General features: G+C 37.2%; 1 protein-coding gene across 1 annotated transcript in view; it reads left to right on the top strand.

The window, feature by feature from the left end:
- The first annotated feature begins 1032 nt into the window (after nucleotides 1–1032).
- Nucleotides 1033–9306, top strand: part of PTN (pleiotrophin) — a 129357-nt gene continuing 121083 nt past the window's right edge. The window contains exon 1 of the mRNA XM_031939142.1: nucleotides 1033–1201. The gene's annotated coding sequence lies outside the window, so the exon portion shown is untranslated. The remainder of the gene's footprint in view (nucleotides 1202–9306) is intronic.

The following is a 9306-nucleotide window of genomic DNA, read 5'->3' as shown; positions in this document are numbered from 1 at the left end:
CTGGATAGAGTGCCAGCCCTGGAGTCTAGAAAATTCATATTTAGGAGTTCAAATGTGGCCTTAGAAACTTACTGAGTGACCCTAGGAAAGCCAATTAACCCTGTTTGCCTCAGTTTCCTCATCTGAAAAATGAACTGGAGAAGGAAATGGCAAACCATTCAGATATCTCTGGCCAGAAAACCCCAAATGGGGTCATGAAGAGTCAGTTATGAATAAACAACAATAATAAATATTAAAATGTGTCTTTTCCAAGTTAATTCCAGGTCAGTAGGAATCTTTATGTATGGTTCGGTGATTCCTGGTTCTTTCTGAGTCTGATGAGACTGTAACACCCTTTCTGTTAGCCCTGCTATATCATGATATTAATTGTAACCAGAGATTCTGGGCCTCCTTTTAATTACCTTTTTGTCTAAACCTGGATAAAAAACTCAGTCTCCTGAACTACACAAAGTTTCAGGGAAAAAAATGATGTCCAGACTTCTTTTTTTCAAAAATTATTAGTTAAGAAGTCCAATTTGCTATCTCATCTTTTCTTGCAACTCCTCTTTATTTGCTTCTAATGGGAGAGACTGCCCCTTGAGTGACCTGCTTTTAATAAGCTTTCCAATCAGCTCACGAGTTAAAAGTGCCCTTGTTGGTGCTAGGTTCCTCACTTTGCCCACTTGCCTCCCTCCCTCCTTTCCTTCTCTTCTTCCATTCTTCTCTTTTTCTCTCTGGACTGTCAAGAGGCTTAATTGAGTCCAAAGGAGGATCAGGTTCCCTTGCCTTGGAGTCCAGACATCTTTCATAGCAAGTCCCAGCAGGGGAGGAAAACCACAGCTGGAAAGAGGGAAAGAGAGACAAGTGAGTGATCCTGTCCAGAAAGGAGAGGGAGCAGCTGGAAAAACAGCTTCCTCAGCAGCAGCGGCGGCAACAGCAGCAGCAGCAGCGGCAGCGGCGGCAACAGTAGCAGCGGCCGCGGCAGCAGCAGCAGCGGCGGCGGCGGCAGCGACAGTAGCAGCAGCAGCAGCAGCGGCGGCAGCAGCGGCAGGAGCAGCAGCAGCGGCGGCGGAGGCAGAGGCAGCAGCAGCAGCAGCAGCAGCAGCTGAGGCACAGCGGTGCTTCCCTGTCGGAGCACCAGTCTCTAGAATCCTAGCAGTCAGCCTCATCTCTCTCCATTGACCGACAGCCAGAGCAGAAGAGCGGAGATTCACAACTCCAAGTAAGTGGGCACAAATGGAGGAAGGTTGGATTTCCTCGGGTTTAATTTGGAATCATGCATTTCTCCCACCTCGCCTTTTGATTTTCTGACAGCGTTTGGGGGTTTGGTGGTGTACCTCCGCTTGGGGCGGGGGAGATGAGCGGGGTCTTGCAGATGATGAAAGGAAACTGAGGCAGTCACGGGTGGTAGTGCTTGAGGTCCATTTGTTCTCTCGGCTTCACGGATATTAGTATAGTTTTATAGGGCACAATCAGGATTACGGCTCAAGTGACCTCGCAAAAGGCTAGTGCTTAGCAGGTGGGTGAGGGGTAAGGGGTAAGGATGAAGGTAAGGCAGCCGGGACATCTGAAAGGACTTTCTTTTGCAGTCCATGCCCTTGCGTCTTTCTAGTGCTACAGAGCTCCCTAGAAGTTTAACCTGATGATCCTCCCTGACAGTTGGGGAAGGAGTTGGGGGTTCTTAGCGCGATGATGTTGGCTACTGTTCACAGAGCAGCTGCTGCTTTTTGGCCAGAGTTGGGACACTCAGCAGAGACAGTCAGGAGAAAGAAAACATTTTCTTCATGCAGTGAGCACTGTATTTGGAGTTCGAAAATCTAGGGGTTCCAGTTTGGGTGCTGACACAGCGCTGAGATCGTGGGCAAGTGTCGAACCTCCCTCAGCCTCATTTTCCTCATCTGTAAAACGGGAATAACAGTATTTTCCTCTTCCACTTCCCAAGTTGTTTGTAGAAAGCCTTAGCATGAAAATTCCTGAAGAAATTGTATGTTATTAGTGGTATGATGATGAAGTTTGGAAGCCAAAATCCAGAAGTTCCAAGGTTTTATATATATAAAACATTCCCTCTGTCTCCTATTTAATTGTAATTTTCACTAAGTTCTCCAAAGAGGCTTGAACTTTAGTTTCTTAAATACATATCCTCAAAGAATGGACCCAGTCAAACTCATCAAGTCCTTATGGGGTGTGTGGGGGTATGTGTGTGTGCATGTGTGTTGAATTGTTCCAATAATTATTTCTAAATAATTGAATGTCTCCAATAATTATTTTTAAAAGAAATAAAGGAAAAAATAAACATCTTACTTTCTCCTTCTCTCATTTGCTCCTTGACTCCATGAATTTAATACTATATACTGTATTGTAGTGTCTTCTGATTTAGTGACTGCTTTGAAAGTTTGAACATACCTGGGGGTAGCAGTTTGTGTCCAGGGAAATTGTGGAGGGAAATAAGGGCAGAAAATAATGGATTTTAAACTTCTTTTGAAAGTTTTCCACCCTTTTGTTGTTGTTTCCACCCCTCACTGGTTTCTTCTTACCATATGAAAGTTGAGGGGATGTGGCGATTCAGGAGATATCAAGGAGTTTTTTTTTTTTTTTTTAACTAATAGGATAATGGAGCAATTCCATCTTGTCAGCAAAATGTGGATTTGATGTAACAGCAGAATTCTATTTAACCACTTAATAACATCTGCTGGTCTTAAGGTTGATCAATACATAGAAATATAAAAGGATGATGGGCAAAGAGACAAAAAAGGGAGGGAATTCTCAATGTATGGGAAAAGAAGCACCCCCTCAACATCTTTTCATAAAAAATAAAACAAAACAAAAAACTCTAGTGCTCTTTATACAGGACCATGTTTGCTACCAAAGTAATGACAACATGTACACGCCTAATGGACCCAAAGGAGAATGGGGTAGACATGGTCCCTCTAACTGCTTGAATTTGCTTCCTTAGGATTTTAAGTCCTTTTAGAATAGAAAGAAATACAACTAATTTTGCATTTGTTAGGAGCTTGGAATTGTTGTTTTATTTTAGAATTAATGGCTCATTCTTCAAATGTGTTTTGTTTGAAATCTCTCATAATCTGTATGTATATATATATATATATATATATATATATAAAATCACATGTATTGATACATACATACACATATGCATTCAGGTGCATATACATAGGTTAAAAACACAAGTCATCATGACATAATGGATTTATTCTGCACACACATATGTGCAAACATACACATATGTATATATATTGTATATATGGTGATATTTGTATATACACATGTGCGTATATATGTGCACAATACATACATGTATGTATATCAGAGGTAGAATTTGAACCATGCCATATGTGTGTATATTCATATATAGATAGATACACATACCTGTATATGTACACATGCATATGCATGAATGTGTATATGTGTGTATATATGTATATATATTATTTATATATGAAGTTCTGTTAATTATGTACAAGCCATTTAACTTCTATGTACTTTCAACATATCCTTAGGATTTATTTATCTATTGAGAGTTCCCTAAATTAATGAAGCTGTAGATCCTTTCTATCTACAACTCTGTGTGTTCATGTATGTGTATGTACTTTATAGATTTTTTTTCATTTGATTAGGGAATTATCAGCAAAATCTCTCTGCTTATGCATATTACTAATTGTTCTCCAACTTACCAGCTTTGAGAATTGTCCAGGACTCTGTTAGAAAAAAAGAGACTGACTCAGGATCACCCAGCCAGAATGTGTTAGAAGTAGAATTAATTCTTTCCCTGAGAGACTTTATCTCTTTGGATCCACAGCACAGCATTCTCATCTGTGTATTCATAGGCATTCTTTCTGTACCTTTAAACACCATTGTGGGGTTTCTCCTGAGACCGTATATCTTTTGAGTTTCTCTCTTTATCCTTTACCTCAAATCATAATTTCATTGATTTACTCCAATTATTTTCTGCTGAAACAAATTAATAAAAAAAAAATGGTCTCCTTGAAGTGAATGATTAACCCAAACAGGAACTCCTTTTAATATGAACTTTAAAATTAAGAAACGAAAGAAAACTTCAGCTTTACATTGAAGTTTTATGGAGCCTGAGAAGGCAGAAGTTTGCTGTTATTTGGAATTTTATCTGGTAATACTGTACTTCAATTTTCTAATTTAAAAAAAAAAAACTTTTATTGATTTGAATAGTTGACTCTTCAGGTGGACTCTGCTGCCTTCTAAGAAATGATTCAAATTTGGGAAAATTACTGGATGTTTGAAGAATTCTATAGGAAATAATATCTAAGATGCTTTTGAAAAATAGAGGCAGTGCAGTGCCAGAGAAAGAACCTAAGTTTGGAGCCATAAGTACCTGGATCTAATCCTACTCCTTTCACTTAAAATCAAGGTGATCTCAGGCAAGACATTTAAATTTTCTGGCTCAATTTTAAGATGAGAGAGTTGTACTCAATGATCTCTAAAATCCCTTCTCACTCTAAATTTATTTTCCTATTATCATCATATTCATCAATTAAACCAACCTCAGTTGTCAATTTTATTCAGAGGCAATATTTTTTTCTTAATAATTCAACATTCATAAAACATACACTCTCTTAAATTGTGATTACATCCTTAATAAAATATGGAACCTATTCCATATTTTCAGTGGTTTTCAGAGGAGACAATGAAGGGAAAGATAATTAAATTATTTTTTAAAGAAATAGAAACTGAAAGGTCAGATCTTATATTCCTCATTTCTAGGTCCCTTCCTACTTTTCTCTCCTAAATTGAAACCTACCCTAAAAAACTAGAGTTGTCCCATTTTCTTTATTCTATTAACTTTATCTCAGGGTTGCTTAATAGTTAACCTTTTCATTGATTATTGAAACTTAAACTGATTCTATTTCCAGACAAAGTGAATTCTTCTGAGTACCCGAATAAGAATTCCCCTAGAACCAGTCTTCATTTGAGCATTGGCTCCAGTGGCCTCATGTTTTCCTAGCTGGTTTTTCTTCTTATGTACTTGACCATGAAGCCAAATGGGGATCAACTGGAATAGTAAAAAAAAAAAAAAAAATCACTTTCCTTTGATGGCTTTCCCAATGAATCAGTCAACAGAAGGTCTTTAGTCTCCAGGTGGGTACCAGGTCACTGAACACATCCCCTGAGTAATAAGAAGGCTCTGAATTGGGCCAATCTAACTCTTTACTCTGGCAGTACAATCTTTTTCCATCTGGAGCTGATTAATTTGCAAAGAATTTGGGCTGTGACCTCACCTTTTGGAAGCCATTCAGCATTCTTGATGTTTCTGGCAGACTCAGGCTCTACCTACAGGCTCATTTTCCATTCATTTAATACCATTTTTTGCATATGGCAAATTTTCCATAGATCATTTCTTTCTTTTGAGGTAGTAAAATCTGATGATAAAAATCTTGTTGCTTTTGGTGTTTAATTATTCCAAACATAAAGCTACTAGGAACTTAAATTTGGGACTTATGTGGTTATTAGATATTATCTATTATTGTACATGTATCTGTAATCTGTATTAGATATTGTACATTTTATTATGTGTGGTATCATGGTGTGAGTAGCAAGTAGCATGTATTTGAAATCAACAATTTGGACTGGAGTCCTAGCTCAGCCATAAACTATCTTATGTGACCATATATTAAATCACCTAAACCCTCTTGGTTTCTGTTTCATCATTATCAAATGAAGAAGTTAGACTAAATGAATTCTATGTTTCCTCCCAACTTTTAAATCTAAATTCTTTGACCCTGTGTGTATTATGGAAAAACAACTGATCCATCATTGATTCTTAACCTTATAAGGACAGGTAAAGAATATAGAAAGCAAATCTACCTCAATTTCAGAAGAAACAGGAATGTAATTGTAGATTATGATTAGCTTCACATTTCATTTTGACATAGTTTGAGAAATAATGAGAATACAGTTGCCCCCACTAGACTTCACTATACAAACTATTTCTTAATAGTTAAGCCTACTTAGTATTTAGCTAAAGAGAGATCCTAATCACAAATTTCCTAAAAACAGGATTCCTAGAACCACTGGATTCCGATCCAGAAAGCATTCCATTGTTGAATTACACTAACCTCTGAGGAAATGAGTCATAATAAAATCAATATTTATCCATCTTCTAGGAAGATGTCTGAGTAAAATCACCACTGTATAAAGAAAAATTATTAGAATGCAACATATTGATATTAATTAATAAAGCAATAAGTATTTATTAAATAACAGATTGGGTTGCTGCTGTCTTGTTGGTTTCTGACCAATTCCCATTTGTTTTTGCCTGCTTGCCCTCTCACAATTTTAATTTTCTATTTCCTTACTCCCTACATTCCCCCTTACTCTAAATTTCCCCATCCAAAAGGTTACACAATCTTTTATTATTTATCCTTCTGTCTTTATAGGGCGTCCCAAAAGTCCTGATGCAGTTTAAAGCTTTGATAGCTTAAAACTGCACTGAATAGTTTAAAATTGTGCTAAGACTTTTGGAATGCCCTAATTATCTGGGAAAGTCTGCTGTTTTTGGAATGTCTAGAAATGAATAAGTCTTAGCAATGAGATATTTTCTTATTATTGGACCTACTGGAAAGTGCTTTGAGAGTTCATGTAATCTTTCTCAACTGATCTTAGATTTTCCATCTAAATTAGACATTACGCCTCTTCATTTCTATATTCTGAGCATACTGGTATTTTTGCTATTCCCTAATACATGCTATCCAATTTCCTACCTTTGTAACTGTCACTCATTTGTTTGAATGCTCATCTTCCTCACTTCTAGCTTCAGCTTAAGTGCTGCCTTCTCCATGGGACCTCATTGATTCCTTGAGTTATTTGAAGCTTCTTCACATCCAATGTGAATTTATTTTGTCTATATCCTGAATTTCTCTACACATACTTCCACCCATGAGACTGCTAACTCTTGAAGGGCAAACCCTTTCACTTTTACATTTGTATCCTCAGTGTTTAGCAGAGTGACTAGCGCATAATGGGGACTTAATTAGTGCTTGTTGATGATTGTTTCCCATTTTGATTAGGGCATTACTGCACTCCAAAGTATACCATCCACTTTAGCCCTAGATCGCAAACCTAGGTAAGCTCAGCATTTATTCAGGTCGCCAAGAAAAAAAATGTTGGCCCCCATCCCTACTTCTTCAGCTTACTGCAGCAGAATGTACAACATTCAATTTCCACATTCATTCTCCTTTATATCCCTCTTCTCCTTATTTCTAGCCCAAACAAACCATGTTTTTCCTGTTGTCAACTGAGAAAGCAGAATTTGTTAAAAGCTTACTATGTGTGCCAAACTGTATGATGCACTATGAAACAGTCTTCTACCCTCAAAGAATTTATAATTCAAGTGATCAACATTTTCCCCAAAATATAAATAAGAATTGCCCAAAAGACATTTCATGAAAAGATCATAATTTAAGTCTGTTCTACTAAAACTGTACTCTCAAAGATCACTAATGTCTTCCTAATTGCATAATCCAACGGCCTTTTTGTCAGTTCACTTTTCTTGAATTTCTCAACAACTTTTTATACTCCATTCTTGATTTCTGTATTGACCTATAGGACATAGTTCTTTCAGGATTTGAAGGAGAGAGAGATCACTCAGAATCTCACCGCAGTGTTTGCTGTTGAATAATAACAAACAGGAAAAGTTATGCAGGGTACAAAGACATTTCACATTCCTAACCTCTTATTGGTTGCCTGCACCTGCATAGCCTGCTGGCCTCTCAGTATTTTTATTTTTTTAAAATAACTTGTTCAACATCTTATTAACATTCCTTCTTTGCCTCCTTCCCTTCCCTGCTCCAGCTCCAAATTAATTACTCTTCTGGTTATGATAATAACATCATTATGTACCCAGACTTGAAACCTTGGTATTATCTTAATTGCCCAGACAACTTTTATGCTAGATTCCCCACAGGAGGTCAACTTGTGCTTGTGAATAGGCTGGTCACAAGATGATGGAACTCCTCTTTTCTGGGGTAAGAGGGATCAGGTCTAAAATAATACCCATATGAGATGGTAAACTCAAAGGTTTAACTGTTAGGAACATTTCAGGAACAGGAATCCACAGTCCTAAGGGATGAGATGGAAGGAGAAAGCCAAAAGCCAAAGGAGAAATATGAGATCAAAGGGGTCTGTATGAATATCTGCAGACATAATACTATGAATGTCTGCAAAAATGACTCTTTGTCTGATGTAATATGCCTTTGTATACGACTTTGTTCTTTTATTGTGTTGGCCAATCATGCTTTGCTCTGACATGCCATCATACTCATGAGCCAACAGATGCACTAAATCCTTTTCTCAGTTACCATTCCAAAGTGTCTGTTAGGTCCACCTCTTTCACCTCAGTAGCCATCATACTGATTTAGACCCTTATTACCTTGTGTCTGGACTGTTACAATAACTTATTAATCAGTTTTCCCCACCTTTAATCTCTCTCTCCATTTGATTCATCCTGTCAAGCATCATCAGATTGCTATTCCTAAAGCACTATTCTGTATTACCCTCTTCCATGTCCATTTCCACTTTTTAAAACTTTAATATTTTATTATTTTACATAAAAAATACAATTACCTTAACCTGGTATTTAAGATCTTCCATGGTATGACATTCTCCTCCATAACCTCTGCTTTCAGGCTGTTCTTTCATTTCTCTTTCCTGAGTATTCTAGGATCCAATCAAATTGAACAATTTGCCATTACTCAGATTATCAAATGGTTTGCCACCTCTGTGATTTCACTTAATGTGTACACTCTTCCTAGAATACTCTCTTCTAAAATATCCACCTGTAAAAATGCTGCCAATTTTTGAGGATCCAGCTCAAACCTTATCTGCTCCATGCAGCTTTCCCTGATCTCATAAGCCAGACCTTCTGTATACATAATTTGAACCATTCTTATGGAACTTACCCCTATATTACCTTGCATTCATCATCTGTACAATGATTATATCTCCTCAATTGTATTCCAAATCCTGTGAGTGTAAGAACCATATCTAACTCATCTTTGAACCCCCTCAGTGCTTAGAAAAGTACACATTAGGTATTCAGTAGATTGTTTTTTAAATGAATAAATCATGGTTTTCAGTTCCAATTGCTCAATAATGAAGAGAGCCATTTACACTCAGAGAGAGGACTATGGGAACTGAGTGTGGATCACAACGTAGTGTTTCTGTTTCTGTTTCTGTTATTGTTTGCTTGCATTTTTGTTTTCCTTCTCAGGTGTTTTTTTTTTTTTTTCTTTCTAGAGCTGATTTTTCTTGTGTAGCAAGATAATTGTATATATATGT

This window comes from Sarcophilus harrisii, chromosome 5 (assembly GCF_902635505.1).
Source record: "Sarcophilus harrisii chromosome 5, mSarHar1.11, whole genome shotgun sequence".
NCBI classification, from domain to species: domain Eukaryota; kingdom Metazoa; phylum Chordata; class Mammalia; order Dasyuromorphia; family Dasyuridae; genus Sarcophilus; species Sarcophilus harrisii.
Note: the sequence above shows the minus strand (reverse complement) of the source record. Positions and strands in the feature narration are given on the sequence as shown.